General features: G+C 37.9%; 1 protein-coding gene across 14 annotated transcripts in view; it reads right to left on the bottom strand.

Moving 5' to 3' along the window:
- The window catches only part of CDH18 (cadherin 18), a 948,807-nt gene that overhangs the window by 814,525 nt on the left and 117,464 nt on the right, over positions 1-16,818 (bottom strand). The gene's annotated exons all lie outside the window — the stretch shown is intronic.

Here is a 16,818-nt window from a genome sequence, read left to right as displayed (position 1 = left end):
ACGACATGAAGAAAAGAATCCCAAAGTAGAAATGCAGCCAGTCGGGCAACCAAGCAAACCTAAACTATTTCATTTATTTGTTGACAGATATACTAGGGAAAACCAAGAGTTGGCTCTAAGAAGTGTAGTCTTAATTTTTCCATATAATGGCCATTTGGGGACAGTGTTATGAGTATTAAGCTTTGTTGACCATTTCAAGCTTTCTCGCCAAGGTATGTCCAAGATGGATAATTTGATGCTTGTACACTCTGCTTTTAACATAGCAACATTTTCTTCACCCAGTGCTTTCTGCCAACCTGGCTTTTTAAACCGTCTCAAATTAAAAGTAATGGAGAAAAGGACTTGTGAGTTATGGAAATAGCCCTTAAAGATAAATAAATATTAGAACATCATTTAGAGTTTGTCCCCTTATGTTGTACACAATTCTAACAACTTTGATTATCTGGTTTCTCAAACACTGCAGATCAGAAAAAGAAAACTGAAGAACAAGAAACATGCAGAGCCAGTTTCTTAGAACTAGCTCTGCTGAGCAACAGTGTATGTGACAGATACAAGCTGACGTCAGAAAGTAGGCATCGCCCTCCGTAATCTTTGGTCTTCAAAATGACAGGAAGTGCAAAAGATATATTTTTCTTCCATTTGCTAAAAATAGCAAGGAAGACTTTAGTCATGACTGTTTCAGTGGAGGTTAAGACCCTTGAAATAAGGAGAAAGACTGAACTCCAAAGCAAATACAGGGACAAGTGGGCATTTACCGTCAACGGGCATTGAGAGAGAACGGATGGGAAATTGCTACCTGCAACCTGGTGAGATATGGAGGACGGGGCAAGAGGGGTCTGACTTGACAGTGGGGATGGAGGATTATCAATAAGTTGGTTTAACAGGATGTTGTCAAGAATGGATGAGGTCAGGAGTTCAACAGAAGAGAAGTAGGCCAAGGATGAAGTTTCTTGCAGAGTTTAGTCAGGGAGAGAGTTTCTGTGCACAGTCATGAATAGGCCCAATTGGGGCACCTGGGTGGCTCATTCGGTTAAGCATCTGTCTTGGGGTCATGATCCCCCAGTCCTGGGATCAAGCCCCCCATCAGGCTCCCCTGCTTCTCCCTCTCCATCTACTCTGTCTTTCTCTCGTGCTTTCTCTCTGTCTTTCAAATAAATAAATACAATCTTTTTTAAAAAAATAACCATTTAGGGATCCCTGGGTGGCGCAGTGGTTTGGCACCTGCCTTTGGCCCAGGCTGCGATCCTGGAGACCCGGGATCGAATCCCACATCAGGCTCCCGGTGCATGGAGCCTGCTTCTCCCTCCGCCTGTGTCTCTGCCTCTCTCTCTCTCTGTGAGAGAAATAAATATCATAAATAAATAAAATAAAATAATCTATCATAAATAAATAAAAATTAAAAAATTAAAAAAAAAACATTTAGGGATCCCTGGGTGGCGCAGCGGTTTGGCGCCTGCCTTTGGCCCAGGGCGCGATCCTGGAGACCCGGGATCGAATCCCACGTCGGGCTCCCGGTGCATGGAGCCTGCTTCTCCCTCTGCCTGTGTCTCTGCCTCTCTCTCTCTCTCTGTGTGACTATCATAAATAAATAAAAATTAAAAAAAAAAACATTTAGATTTTCTACTTTTAAAGAAGCTAGAGAATCATGTGCAACATTGAGAAAAATATATACTACAAAAAATTCTTATTTCCCTCCAATTATGCCAATCCAATGGCAGTTTCCCACACTTCAGAAAACAGTGTATGTTCTCATTCATTTGGGGAATATAAATAATAGTGAAAGGAAATATAAGGGAAGGGAGAAGAAATGTTGGGAAATATCAGAAAGGGAGACAGAACATAAAGACTCCTAACTCTGGGAAACGAACTAGGGGTGGTGGAAGGGGAGGAGGGCGGGGGGTGGGGGTGACTGGGTGATGGGCACTGAGGGGGGCACTTGACGGGATGAACACTGGGTGTTATTCTGTATGTTGGTAAATTGAACACCAATAAAAAATAAATTTATTAAAAAAAAAAGAAAATGGACTAGTTCACATCCGAATGATGCTTATGATAATTTAACTTACGGAATAATTGTCAAATAAAATAATTGTCTTTAACTTTTGCCAAATTGAAAAAGCACATCAAGGGAGCATCAGCATTTCTAAACAAATTGTGTAAAGATCACTATTTGCCCTTCTATGAATGAGGTCGCAAATGGTTTGTGATGATTTAAATGGGGTCTGCAATAAGTTAAGGAGGTAAATTAACATTTGCATGGAATGCAGTCTTGTGGATGCCACCCTAAAAAGACAAACTGTTTACAATAAATGTCCTACTTATAGCTGAACATTTTTTTTTGAAGTTGTTCACTTTGTTTTACAGAGAGGGCTTCATCTCTTAGTTGTAATAGTTTCATAGAATAAAATTTGAATATTCCTTCTAGCCTTAACTTTGTTATCCTGACATGCTTTTCTTTCTTTTTTTTTTTTTTTTTTAGATTTTTAATTTATTTATTCATGAGACACACAGAGAGAGAGAGAGGCAGAGACACAGGCAGAGGGAGAAGCAGGCTCCATACAGGGAGCCCATTGTAGGACTCGATCCCAGGACCCTGGGGTCACACCCTGGATGGAAGGCAGACGCTCCACTGCTGAGCCACCCACGTGCCCCCTGACATGCTTTTCTTTCCTGAAATTTTTTCTTTTCAATTTGTTTCTATTAATTTATATACTTTTCCTTCCTTCTTTAATCTCTTCCTCCTCCTTCTCTTCTTGGCTCCTTGTCTCAATTTTGGTTTGGTGGTTTTATGCCTCCATCTCACGTATACATATTTTAAAGGTTATCCTCTCTCTTTGCCGCATCCCATCTTTTCTCATTTCTTATGCCTTTCCCTGATCCTGAACGGGCTCCTTTCAATGTCATGTACAAATATTATTTAAAAGCCACCTTAATTTTATTTTAAGCTTTCCCACTCGTCTCTAAATTGGCCCATCTATACTCTATTTTATAATGACGGGGTTGACATTCTGAAAACTGTGTTTCCCTTTGTTCAGAAGGAGTCCTGCTAGCTTCCAGCAGTACGGCTAAGTAGATTGAAACTAGAAGGCAGGTGGAGCAAGGTGAAGTCTGCTGCTCTGCTCATCAGCCTCACTCCAGCTTCGAATCGCCAATGGCCCCTTGCCACCCGCAGCAGTCATCTCCAGCCTCCAGTAATGTGGGTCCTTCAGGAACAAATATCACAGGGTCCCTTCAGACATACCAGTACTTTCTAGGAGACGATCTCTTCTCAGGAGTCTGGGCCCAGACTCTGGGGCGCCCAGCCTGTGATCGCCTGCAGTAGCAGGATTAGCCAAGCAGCTAATGAGCATCATTCGGAGCCCAGCAGCTCCCTTTTGGAGCCCAGCTCTGCAAAGCCGCTCCTCTAAGCTCCTGTGCTGTTAACTGTAGCTGTATGACACCCCCTTCTCAGAGACCTGTGCCCCCAATTCTCTGGGTACCTTCTCCAATTTTCCAGATTCTGGAAGCCCCAAACCCTACACTCTGTGCCCCAAGTCCTAGGGGGTGTAACTCTGATTTACCTTAATGCTCTCTCTTGATCTTTCCATTTTCTAACACCTCTTTATCTAATGTATGTTAAATTCTTTCTGATGCTGTATTTAGTATAATTTTTCTGTTCCCAACCGGACCTTCTAGTCTGATACGATATTGGTACCAAACCTAATTCCAGGACACAAAAACCCATAAATGAGATTTACGGGTTGGTTTAGTTCCATTCTTGGCCTTGGACAATGCGTTGAGCTCCTCAACATGGGAAATGAGAAATCAGTAATTCTTGGCATGCTGTGCATCATGATTAAATTGTCACCTGTGGTTGATTGTGTCTCATCTTGATGCGTATGAGTGAGGATATCTTTTTCCTACTGTACTGGAGAGTATGAAGAAAACAAATGACAGCCTCAAGGCTTTCAACTCATGGCTCCATTGACAGATAAAGAATAAGAGATCTTCTATATGTTCTTTAAAGAATTTATGTCACTAAAAATCAAATTCAATTTAGTGATTTAAAAACTAAGCCAAATTCACAGACTCCCATAGGTTGACAATCCAAGGCTTAGAGAAAGAGAAAAATATTATATTATGTCTGAGGGTCAACTTATTTCTTTGCTTTTCATATTTCTATATCTGCTGGTCCCAAATCTTCTGAGTAAGCAGAAGTGTATAACATAATGATTCCGTTGCACTTTCCAGAAAAGTAATGTTATTTTGGAGTATCTGCATAAAGATGGTAGAAGACAGAGTGGACATTGTTTGTGTATGGAGAGCTAGATAAATGAGAAAAGTTTCCCAGCAACCCCAGGAAGCAAATAATATCATTTCACTTGACCTGAGACAATAAGTGGGTCTGTGAAAGGTGCTGATAGGCCTTTAAAAAGTGGGGGATGTGATTGGGTGAACTGCATGGGCTTGTAGATAGTCCTTATTTAATTTCTTCTTTTTACTTATGGTTTTCACTGGCGTAGGCTCACTGCCCCAGAGGAGTGGAGCTGTTACTCATTGTCAATCAATGTCCTCCTCTTTTACATTTTCTTTGGTCAACAAAATTATCCACAGCACTCTTCCCCATCAATTCAGCACTCTAGTTCCATTTGCTTTATTTTCTTTTTATACAGTTAATTTCTCTGAAGGAAGGAGACTTTAATTTTATTAATCATTTATCTGAAGAGCAAAGAGCATGATACCATTTGAAAATGTTTTCTTTCTATTCATTTACGTGTGAGTTATTTTGAAAGTAATATGGATGCTTTCATAAAGTTTTAAAATCTAATTTAAGTTTCACCTTTGAAATATGTTACTTTAGTTATTTTTTTAAGATTTTATTTATTCATGAGAGACACAGAGAGGCAGAGACACAAGCAGACGGAGAAGCAGGCTCCCTGCAGGGAGCCCAATGCAGAACTCGATCCCAGGACCCCAGGATCATGCCCTGAGCCAAAGGCAGAAACTCAACATCTGAGCCATCCAGGTGCCCAAAATATATTACTCTAAAAAAAGAAACTAAACTCAAACAAACAAACCAAAAAAACCTAACTCAATTATACTCTAAGAAAAATGTACCAAACATAAATTTGGACGTACAATTTTACTATCCTTGAAATGATCTCTTTACTGCTTCAGGCATGACAAGCACTCTTTCTTTGATGTAGGCTAAATTTGAAACACTAGTTTTCTTTAATTTTATGGAAATTTATTACCCAAAGAAATCATTATAATTTTAAGAAAAGTGCCTTGTGATTGAAATCTGCCTTTACCTAGAGAATTATGCGTCTTGGATCATAAAACAAGCAAACAAACAAATCCTATCCCTGTTGGGACGCTGCCTAAGACTCATCAGACACAGGAAATACCCAACATTTTCTCATGAGTCCCCTCACTGAGGCTGGGAAGAAAATATATTCTCATTTTCATAGATCTCCTTATAACTAGAAATGGCATGTGACCCATTTCTAGAAGGTATACGCAGAAGTTAGTGGTGGGGCAGGGAGTAGGGAGAGAGATTTAGGGGGAGATCCTAGAAAAAAGCGTATGCTTCTTTAGTTAATCCAAACAACAATTACAACAGTGAGTACGGGACAGGTGCTACTGGCAAAGCCCCCCCTTCTAGTCCCTAAGCTGAGATATCTGCAACTGCAGCAGCTACCTGGAAAATATTACTAATAAGCATTAGGGAAAGGCCACATAGAGTTTCCTATGACCTGGAGTCAGAAGAGTTCTTAATCTTTAGAGAGAGAAATCATGAATGATTTTCAGGTCACTACTTCATGTGCTCGAGCAGATTGGAGTAAATTTATGATACCATGAATTATTTTGCACATATATTAAAATCTTGAGAAAACATGTCTTCTCTTGTTAACCTGATATACCAATTTGGTTGCTCACTTATACCATGCATGCCCGACAAGTCTTGTCCCCAGCTTACATCTCCTTCTCACAATAAAAAATTAATTTCTATTATACATAACATTTTCTCATTCTCTGGCCTTTTTTGTTGGGAAGCCAAATGTTCAATATTAGGTAGTATTTTTTTTTTCTTGGAAACGTTAGTATAGGCACCAGAGTTTTAAGAGTATTTTGTGAATCTGAATAATAAGCAAGTTAATATTAATTATATGCTTAATATCATATTTATGAATTTATAAAAATATGACTAAACATATATCCCCAGGACTGAAGTACATTATGTAGAAATTTAAGAAAAATAATTATTATTTTCAATTTAAATTGTGGTTCAATATAATAATACCTTTCTCAACGTGGATTAAGAGTTCTCTAATGATTCAGTTTTGTTTCTTGTTTTTTGTTTTTGTTTTTGTTGTTGTTGTTGTTGTTTTGACAGAAAAAGCGGAAAGAACACAGGAGCTGGGAGGGAGGAGGGGAAGAGGGAGAGAAAGAATCCCAAGTAGGTTCCACACCCAGTGCAGAACTCAATGCTGGGCCCAATCCCATGACCCTGAGATCATGACCTGAGCTGAAATCAAGAGTTGAACATTTGACCAACTGAGCCACCCGCGTACCCCGGGATCATGTTTTAAATAAAATGCCTCTTTATTGTGTTGCTAATAGCTGGATATTCAAAATATCTTTCCAAAGGTAGAAAAATGTCTGCATATGTGTAGATGCTTATACACATCAGGATTCAGACAAACTTGTAGGTACAAAGCTAACTCATATATTTAGTTAGAATAAAAACAATGTGATTCCTATCTTTATAGGTGACTCAAAATATATAAAGACTAAAGCAAAAATAGGAAAAGTTCATTAATATATATCTTTCAAATTTATATACAAGGAGTAAAATACTAGGATATGGCACTTGTTAGTCATGGTAAAATATTGATAGTTTAACACAAAAGTTTTCTGAGACAATGTCAGGAATATTCGCTTTACTTGCTCGGGTTTTTTCCTATGTTTCCAAATGTAATTCCGAAAATCAACACAATGCTATGCATGAGCCTTCTTTTAAACTTGCTGTAACTTGAATAAACGTTTTAAAGTATGTTGTTCTAAGAAAAGTCTTACATTGTACAATTTCATATGATTTATATTATTTTAAGTACTATCCACATTTTTTTCCACAAAATCAAACTCCTTAATCGATTGTAAAATAAACAAGGCATGTAAATAACATTTGCCAACAACGCAAAATTAAAACCAAAAAAAAAAAATCACTTTTATCAAAAGAAAATTGAGTGTCATTCACACACACACACACACACACACACACACTCTCATACACACACATACACGATCCAACCAATCTCTCTCTGCTGGAGGTGGTCTCCTGCAAGCTCCATCACTGTGCACTGACACACAAAAACCTGGGGGAGACATTGCGAAGCTGCTGTGTCCTCTCCTGGCACTCAAGATACTTATATGACAAAACTCATTATTTTTTACTGTAATTGCTTAATAACATTTACATGGCTCAGTGCTGTGCAAACTACCTGAGAGCAGTGCTTGTGCGTGTTTAGATCCGTGTTCTAGCTGCAGTACACACTGTGGTGCCTGGCACATAGTAGGTGATCAATTACTATTCGTTGAGTAAATACAGGTCTGTTGAGTAAAATACAGATTTTAAGGTCTTTCCAGACATTATCAAGAAGACTTGGTTTATAAGTTGAATAATTTCTGGAATCTAATGTATGACACGGTGATTTTAATTAACAATACTGTATTAACACTTGCAAATTGCTAGAAGCATAGATCTTAAAAGTTCTCATCACACGAAAAATGCTAATAGGTTAGGTGATGGATATATTAACTAACCTTATTTTGGTGATTACTTATATATATCATCATGTTGTACATCTTAAAGTTACACAATGTCATCAGTCAATTATATTTCAAAAAATCTGAGAAAAATTAAGGTACATTATATTTTAAAATATATGTCAAAATATAAATAAATAAGAGGTGACTGGGGGGCTCAGTCAGGCAACTGACATTTTTTTTTTAAGATTTTATTTATTTATATGACAGAGAGAGAGAGAGAGAGACAGCAGAGTGAAAGGGCGAGCATGAGCTGCGGGACGGGCAGAGGGAGAGGAAGAAGCAGGCTTCCCACTGAGCAAGGAGCCCAACGTGGGGCTGGATCCCAGGACCCTGGATCAGGACCTGAGCCAAAGGCAGATGCTTAACCAACTGAGCCGCCAGGTGCCCCAACATCCAACTCTTGATTTTGGCTCAGGTCATTGTCTTGGAGTCCTGGGAATGCAGCCCAGGTAGGCCTCTGCACTCAGGGTGGGGAGTCCCCTTTTCTTCTTTTTCTTCTCTTTCTGTCCCTCCCCGTGCCCTCTCCCTCTCCCTCTCATGCAAATGAATCAGTTTAAAAACATAAATAAATAAATAAATAAATAAATAAATAAATAAATAAATAATAAAATATATGAATTCAAGTAGTATTTTCTTTTCAACTTATTTGAGTTAAACATTTTCATTATAATGATTATTAATGCAAACTGGGTCAATGAAGAGCAGCATTTTATAAGATATAGAATAAATCAGAGCCAAGAAATTCCATATGGCCAGAAAAACATAATCGATTAAAGAGCTACTGTTCTTCTAACTTATCTTCTATGAATAGTTCCTTAGGAAAACTATGTAAAGATATATATCAGTTCTATCCCATTGATGATATCCAATTTCCAGTACTTTGAAGGATAAAGCATTAAGATTTTACTACAAACTCCAATAAAAAAAATATACCAAAAAAATTAGATTTTACTGTGTGGATGGTTGGAAATCATCTGGAATCTTAGAGAAAGATACAGCATTTCAGAAAGGAGATGCACTTAAGAATCTGTAAACATATATACAATGAAAATATTAATCAGTTTCCAAATGGATATCATCATGGGGTTAATTCTTGTTAAAAATGGTTCAGCACGCTAAACAGGGTTATAATATGCATTCTTCTATTGCTTTAGAATATTCAAGGTTTCTGTAGAGAAAAGCAAACTACAGGTTGGATGAGACTCACAGAAAAAAGTTAAGCTTATACAGAAATTAATCTAGAAGTGTACGAGAGCCCCTCAAGATGCATCAGGTAAGTTAACACAGTAAAATATCTAAGCACAGACCTCATGAAACAGAGACAGTATTTAAATAATTTCTTAAAGGTATAGAGTTAGTATGGTAATAGTGTGGTAATCTGTGAAATATGCAAAAACATAATTGAGGAGAAAGGCACAGTCATAAATAACAGAATTGGAAAAATCACATTATAATCATGCCGCAGCTGGGCTGATGGCTCTGTGGCCCTGAGTCAGCCTCCCAGTTGGGGAACTAGCAACGGCCCAGTGTGCTGGTGCCTGCGTCCCACCCTAGGCAGGTGTGTGCGGTTGGTCCAGGGGCTCCTGACTCACCAGCACCGCGTAGGTGCAAAAGGATGAATCACTGAGGCAACAGGCTGCATGAGCACCACATGGCCCCGGACCCAGGATGTGTCGCCTTCCTGCTCAGAAGTAACTTAACCTACCCTACTCTTCTTTCTAACTGAAATCCATGTGAGTTGAGCATTTGAATTTGATCCATGACCCTTTCTGCTCTGTGACTTTTGAGATGATTTACTGGTGGCTGGTGATTGGCTTGGAGGCTCTAAGTCCATCAAAGTAATTGAAGACGTGCTTTAATTTCACATCTTCATTTGCCATGTAAGAGATGTTGCAAAGTGTTCATGTGAAAAATGAGCTCTAAGATCAGCCCATGCTCTGTTTAGAACAGAAGAGAAAGAAGGAATATTTGTCTTACTTGTAAATCAGTTTTTCAATGAGATAATACCCTTTTTTGCTTATTTTCTTTTTTTTTTATGTAAAGAGGAAAGACATATAAAGTTGAATAGTTAGGACGTCTTTTCTTTTAAGATTTTATTTACTTATTCCTGAGAGACACAGAGAAAGAAAAAGAAACACAGGCAGAGGGAGAAGCAGAGTCCCTGCGGGGAGCCTGATGTGGGACTTGATCCCAGGACCCCAGGGTCACACCCTGAGCCAAAGGCAGATGCTCAACCACTGGGCCACCCAGGCTTCCTGTGTAGTTACGACTTCTGATCCTGATCTGCTTGCTTGTGTTCAAGCCCCAGCTCTGCTGTTACCAGGTTCTGATTCCTTGGACAAATAAATCTCATCAAACCTCAATTTCCTCATTTAATTGTTACAGGTACTAGCATTACCTATGACTATCTCCTACTGTGATGTATATAAAAGTTTAATGACAAGATGTCTGTATAGTGATTTATTTATTTATTTATTTATTTATTTATTATTTATCTATTTATTTATCTATCTATTTATTTGTTTGTTTATTTATTTATTTATTTATTTTTTTGTGAAGTGTTTTAAAAAAGAGCCTGATACATGAATGTATCAGTAACAGTTGCTACCAAGGTAGAAAAAAATGAATACTTTTTTTTTAAATGTGCAAATAATTCAAACTACTATTATCAAGAAGCTCACATTTTTTGGAAGTGGAATAAATATGATAAATAATAAAAATCATAAAGTTTTTCAGGCCTGCATGAAATTAATCCATGTATTGTATTCTAAAACCGCTGCTCTTAGAGGTGCTTAGGCCATGGATGATTTTACTTCATAGTAAAACTTCTATTTTGGATTTGTGCTCAGTAAGGTTAACGATGGCGGCCAACGAGAACTCTAATTCCTTTTACTTTCTTCCTTATCAATACTTTTAACATTGTTTTAAGTTAGTCATTTACCTTTTATCTGTTTATTTGTCATCGTTCCTGCACTTAGGTCCCATTGGCTTTACGTTTATCTTTTAAAAGGAACGAGAAATAACTTTATATAAACTAAAGATTGTGAAAGCAACTTAGTATCCTACAGGTAAGCTATACTATCCATATTGCTCAAGATTGTTTTAGATAAAGGAGCTCAGAAGCAGATGTCAAAAGTGACGTATGTGATCAAATAGATTTCAGAAATGTGATCGAGTCGGAGGCTGTTTCTCTGCAAGCATAGGCAGGACATAGGAACGGAGAGACGCTTGCGGTCAAGGACCATGCAGGGCCTGGGACTTTACCCCATTTAGTAGCTCATCAGCCAGCCTGTTAGTCTCATGGATGTTGGCAGAAAATGCAGACTTCTAGGCCAGAGACAATGTACTTTACTGAACACAGGAAAAACAGTAGCCAGCACTCCATGGTCCTGCGTGCCATTTCCCCGCAGGAGTAGCACTGGGCCCAGGGTCAGCACTTTGAGCTGCTGCAACAAAATGCCATCACCCCGGTAGCAAGCTGCTTCTTCTTCTTCTTCTTCTTCTTCTTCTTCTTCTTCTTCTTTTTCTTCTTTTCCTATCTCACAGTGCTGCAGGCTTAGAAGTTTGAAATCCAAGTGCTTGCTTTGGTGAGACCTGCTTCTTGGTGAGGCCTCTCTCCTTGATTTCTAGACAGCTACCACCTCAAATGGTGCCCACGTACCCTTCCTTGGTGCAGACAGAAAGCAGGCCTGGGTATGGCCTCTTCTTTTTTTTTTTTTTTTTTTTTTTTTTGGCCTCTTCTTCTTAGGAAGGCATGAATCCCATGGCGGGGTCGTGGGGGGTGGGTGTACTCCTATGATCTTTCATCACCTAATTACCTCCCAACAGGCCCCCCTCTGGATGCCATCCCTGGAGCGCGGAGTAGAACTTCAATATCCAGGAGAACCTTGTTCTACTGTGCTTCACTTGATTGCGCTTTGCAGATAACTGCAGTTTTTGCAAATCAAAAACGTGTGGCGACCTGTGTTAAGCAACTCTTTCCCAACAGTATTGGCTCACTTTGTGTCTCTGAGTCACATTCTGGTAGTTCTTGGAATATTTCAGACTTTTCCAATATCATTGTGTTTGTTATTGTGACCTATGATCCGCGACCCATAGTGTTACTGCTGCAATCGTGTTGGGGTGCTACAGACCGCCCTCATATAAGATGGAAGTTTCTACGCACTGGCTCTCCCTCCATCTCTCTCCTCAGGCCTCCCTATTCCTTGACACATGACAATATTAAAAATAAATTACTAACCCTACAATGGCCTCTAAGTGTTCAAGTGAAAGTAAGAGTCAGTTGATGAGGCGAATGTCTTAAAGTAAGACAACTTTAAGAAATAGCCTCGGGCACCCCAATGTTCAGCAAGCACCATCCTCATCAGTCAGCAGCCATCAACACCGAGGAAAGACTCTCCACTCACAAAAAGATCACAACTTGCCAAAAGCTCAGATGATGGGTGGCATTTTTTAGCAATCAAATATTTTAAAATTAAGATATGTGCGTTGTGTTTTTTAGATATAATGCTATTGCATACCTAAAAGACTACAGTATATTATAACTTTTATATGCACTGAAAAGTCAAAAATTCATTCAATTTTTTATTGCAATGTCTTCTTCATGATGGTGGTCTAGAACTGAACCCTCAATTTCTCCAAGGTGTGCCCGTATAAACTTTGGTGGGGCACAATCATTCAGTCCATAATAACTGCACGTCCTCTGGAAGGTGTTACCATTCACTATTTTTACTAAGCAGAAGCAAGAGTTATTTTTGTCCAAGGAAAGAAGTTACACCATCCATCATGTCTGCTTGTTGCAAACACAGCTGGGTCTCAGGTAAAGTGTGGTCAGAGCTAGGCATTCGTGTTATAGTTTAACCAGAAAGAACAGGCAGAGACACTGATGGCTCTATGTAGACCACCTCTCCTACTATTAGCCAAATTTAGAAACTGAATGAAACAATAAGCAGAAAAAGAAAGAGAAAGAAAGAAAGAAAGAAAAAAGAAAAAAAAGAAAGAAAAGAAAAGAAAAAAAAGAAAAGAAAAGAAAAGAAAGGAAAAGAAAAGAAAAAAGAAAAGAAAAGAAAAGAAAAGAAAAGAAAAAAGAAATCCCCATCATCCTCTACTTCCAGCACAAAGAACAAAGACTGGCACACAATAAATATTGATGACCATAACTGAATAATTGAGGAAAAGCTAGTGGACTTGGCACTTGGAGTAGCAGGAGCAGGTTACATATGGCCACCAACACCTGTTAGGGAGTTTGGATTGTGTTGAAAAATCACTGACGGTTAAAAGTGAGGAAGGGGCACGGCCAGATTTACATTTTGGAACAACCATTTTAACCTCAATATGGTGATGGATTTAAGGGGAGCAAGACAAAGACGGGGAGGCAAATTAAGAAACTATGGCCATAAAAGGAAGGGATGATGAATAAGGGTCTAAACTAGCGAATTATTACTCAGGACAACCTGGAAACGGACGTAAGCAATATTTGAAGAGCAATCAGCAAGACGACACAGGGTGGAATGAGAAGACATGAATAGAGACATGCCTGAAGCATGAACTGGGAATTCAGAGGAGTAGAGGAACTTATATAGTTAGATCGACTGAGATGAATCTGTTATATAAAACAAATTCTATTGTTTGTTTCTAATAGATTTATATATATACATATATAATATAATATAATATAATATAATATAATAATATAATATAATATAATATATATACATCTATATGTGATTTTTTCACATCTTACAAATATAAAAATTAAACATAAAATGCTATCATTATAAATTCTTTCTGTACAGCATTAGTTTTCTTTCTCAAATCATCAAAGCACGGTTATAAACTAATTCTCCATTCTAAAAAGTATTTTCCCTTTCTTTTCTGCTTCACTCCCTACACAGATTATTTCTGTGATCCTGTATGTACCAAAACTCTTCAGCTATATGACTTACCCTTTAAAAGCTAAGCAATTTATTCTTTGGTGATTATGTGGCTGGTAACCTTGGTTTTGATAAATTACTTTTGGGATTATATTTCTAAAGCCAGCAGCTTTCTTATATTTGGTTACAAAGACAAAGTGAATTGTAATGATGGCTGTAAATAACATGCTGTCCATTTGAACTAGGAAACTAGTAGCCTCTTTCACCAAAACTTGGTAACATTTTATGGTGAAAAGACAGCATTGAAATGCAAGGAACCTATGCATATATGTAAAAGTAGAGTTACCTGCACAATCTTGAACACTTAACTAAATGCACAGTCCATGTATTATTTAATAGTTGAATTAATAGATAACTTATTTTATGCACTTTGCTTTATTTCTGCAGCATGCTAGTGTTCCAGGTAAATGTGTTTAATGGAATTAACCTTCCCGTATTCTCAATGGTTTAGGTGAAAATGGTGCTGATTTTTTCATCTAAAAATAAGGCATTTATTTTATTGTAGAAAAATGGTTGTCCAACATATTCTTTGCAAAATGGAAGATTGAGGAGGGTTTGGTTAGGGAGTTAGGGTCTTGGCTTCAATTTAATCATCCTGATACTTCTTATAACCCTGAAGAGAAAATATCGTGATTCTCATTTTAGACTCCAAGGGGTCTAGGTATTTTGCTAAAGCTACGTAGCAGTTTGTGGTTAAACTGAGGGTCAGGTCCTAAGAGGTTTCAAGCCTTACTATCAATTGTAAGCAAATTATCTTTTGAAATTACATATTTTAAAATGCAGGATTATATATGTCAAGATATATATCCTGAGTAAACCTTTGTTCTGAAATAAATTTCAACTCAGAAACTCTGAGTTAGGGGCAGCCTGGGTGGCTCAGCAGTTTGGCACCACCTTCGGCCCAGGGTGTGACCCTGGAGACCTGGGATCGAGTCCCAAGTCAGGCTCCCTGCATGGAGCCTGCTTCTCCCTCTGCCTGTGTCTCTGCCTCTCTCTCTCTCTCTCAGTCTCTCTCTCTCGGTGTGTCTCAAATAAATAAATACATAAATACATAAATAAATAAATCTTGAAAAGAAAAAAAAGAAACTCTGGGTTAAGAGAAGCGAATTTTAACCATACTTAATGTTTAATGAATTTTGTTAGGTGAGGAACAGTGGATGAATAGAATCTCAGAATTAGAACTCTTGATTTAATGAAGTTCCTTGGCTCTGTGTAAACATGTAACCTGTGTTTTGAACTGACATTATACACAGAAGTCTCACAAGTCAATTGAACTGCTTTATGCATAAAGACGAATCCAGGCTATTCATAGAAATTCAAATTCTTATTCCCAATACAAACAGAACCACTTAGACTCACCACTTAATGGCTTTAGATAATAGCTTCTATTTTGTGGTATAAAATACAAAACCAAATATATCCACTTGCTCGCACTACGAAGCCCAGTCACAGGGCTTCATCTCTACATTAGCAAGAATTTACCATTCAGCATGACCTTACTAGGCCTGGTAATGCTTGTTCAGGATGAGAAAGAAAATACTTTTGAATAAGATTTTTTTTTTTTCAAAAAAAAAAAATGATGCTTTCTAAGAAGAAATCTCTTCTTAGGTTTAGTTTTCTTTGTATAGATACATACTTCCTTTGAGGTAACTGAAGAATACACAATAACTTTAAGAAAAGCATAAAAACCACCTAGCAAGTCATCTGTAATTGCCAACAATATTTTGCTTCACTTCCTACGATTTATGCATAAAAATATGTACTAAGAGGAAATTTCTATTTTTCTTGGTTTAGAACTTCCAGAAATAACTTAATCCTATTTTTCCTTCAGCTATAGATGCATTTCATCCAAAAAACAAACAAAAAAAATAGACCATACATCACAAATCCATACTATGGGTATAGATACTACATTTACAGAGTACAAAATTCCAAAGCATTTCATCGGAGTGTGGGTTGGAGGGTGAGGGATGGTAGTTGTTTTGTTGAAACCATGTTAGGAAACCCCGTTCTTCTGGAGAGAATCGACACATACAAAACCACTTACCTGTATCTGTTGCAAACTTCCCAAACTTGTCTGTATGTTACGATCATCAGAATAGATTTAGAGTATGTACATTGATGCCCAGATTCCATTCTCATAGATTCCAGTTTAACTGGTCTTGGGACTAACTAGGACATTTGGATTTTCATAGCTCTTTAAGTAATTCTAATGTGCAGTGAAATTTGAGAATGTTCATTTATATTATACTGCGACTTGCCTCATTCTATTCAAAAAAGCACACTTGAGGTCTTTCCAAATTTTCATGTTTATTTCATTTTTTTGACTACTTTAACGAACTGTGGTTGACATACAAAAAGCTGTAAATATTTAATGTATGTAACGGGATGAGTTTGGAGAGAAGGATACAATCCCAAAACTGAGATAGGGAAAGCTGAAGAGACTCCAGTTTCAGGAAGATTCCATTTCTGTTGTTTTTCTGCTAGGCCATCTATACTCATGTTCTGTATTTTGCATCTGAACAAACCCAAGAAGCAATGTTGCCACTCCAGGGGGGAATCAAGAAAATGCATCATTCTGTGAATTTCTCCTAGTCCCCCAAGCCCCTGATATCTTCTAGGAAAAGCTGGATCCCAAACATGTTCCAGGACATTAGCTGCAAACAAACCTTGGTTGATGTGGGCATCAATAACTCCTGCCTTCAGTAATTTATGCAATAACACCTACCATTCACCTGACACTTGCCTTTGATTAGACACACCATGATTTGTCCAGCCACTGTCCTAGATTAGAGTACTTCATTTGTTTGTATTTTTTTTAACTTCATGGTGCTCTTATAGAATGCATCATTTCATAGATGAATAATACAGCTAGAGATGCATACTTAGAAGTATGATATCTGCATCAAATGCATGAGAATTTATGAATTCTGTACCTATTTTGAAATTGTCTTTTAAAATGTGCCTGACCACCTGCATTGTAGAAGACTGACTGTTTTCTCAAGATCTCTTAGTGCCTCTCAAACTAACTTGCATGTGAATCACCTGGGGATCGTGGTGAAATGCAGATTAT

Source organism: Vulpes vulpes, chromosome 4 (genome assembly GCF_048418805.1).
Source record: "Vulpes vulpes isolate BD-2025 chromosome 4, VulVul3, whole genome shotgun sequence".
Taxonomy (NCBI): Eukaryota; Metazoa; Chordata; class Mammalia; order Carnivora; family Canidae; genus Vulpes; species Vulpes vulpes.
This window is presented reverse-complemented; position numbering and strand designations above follow the sequence as displayed.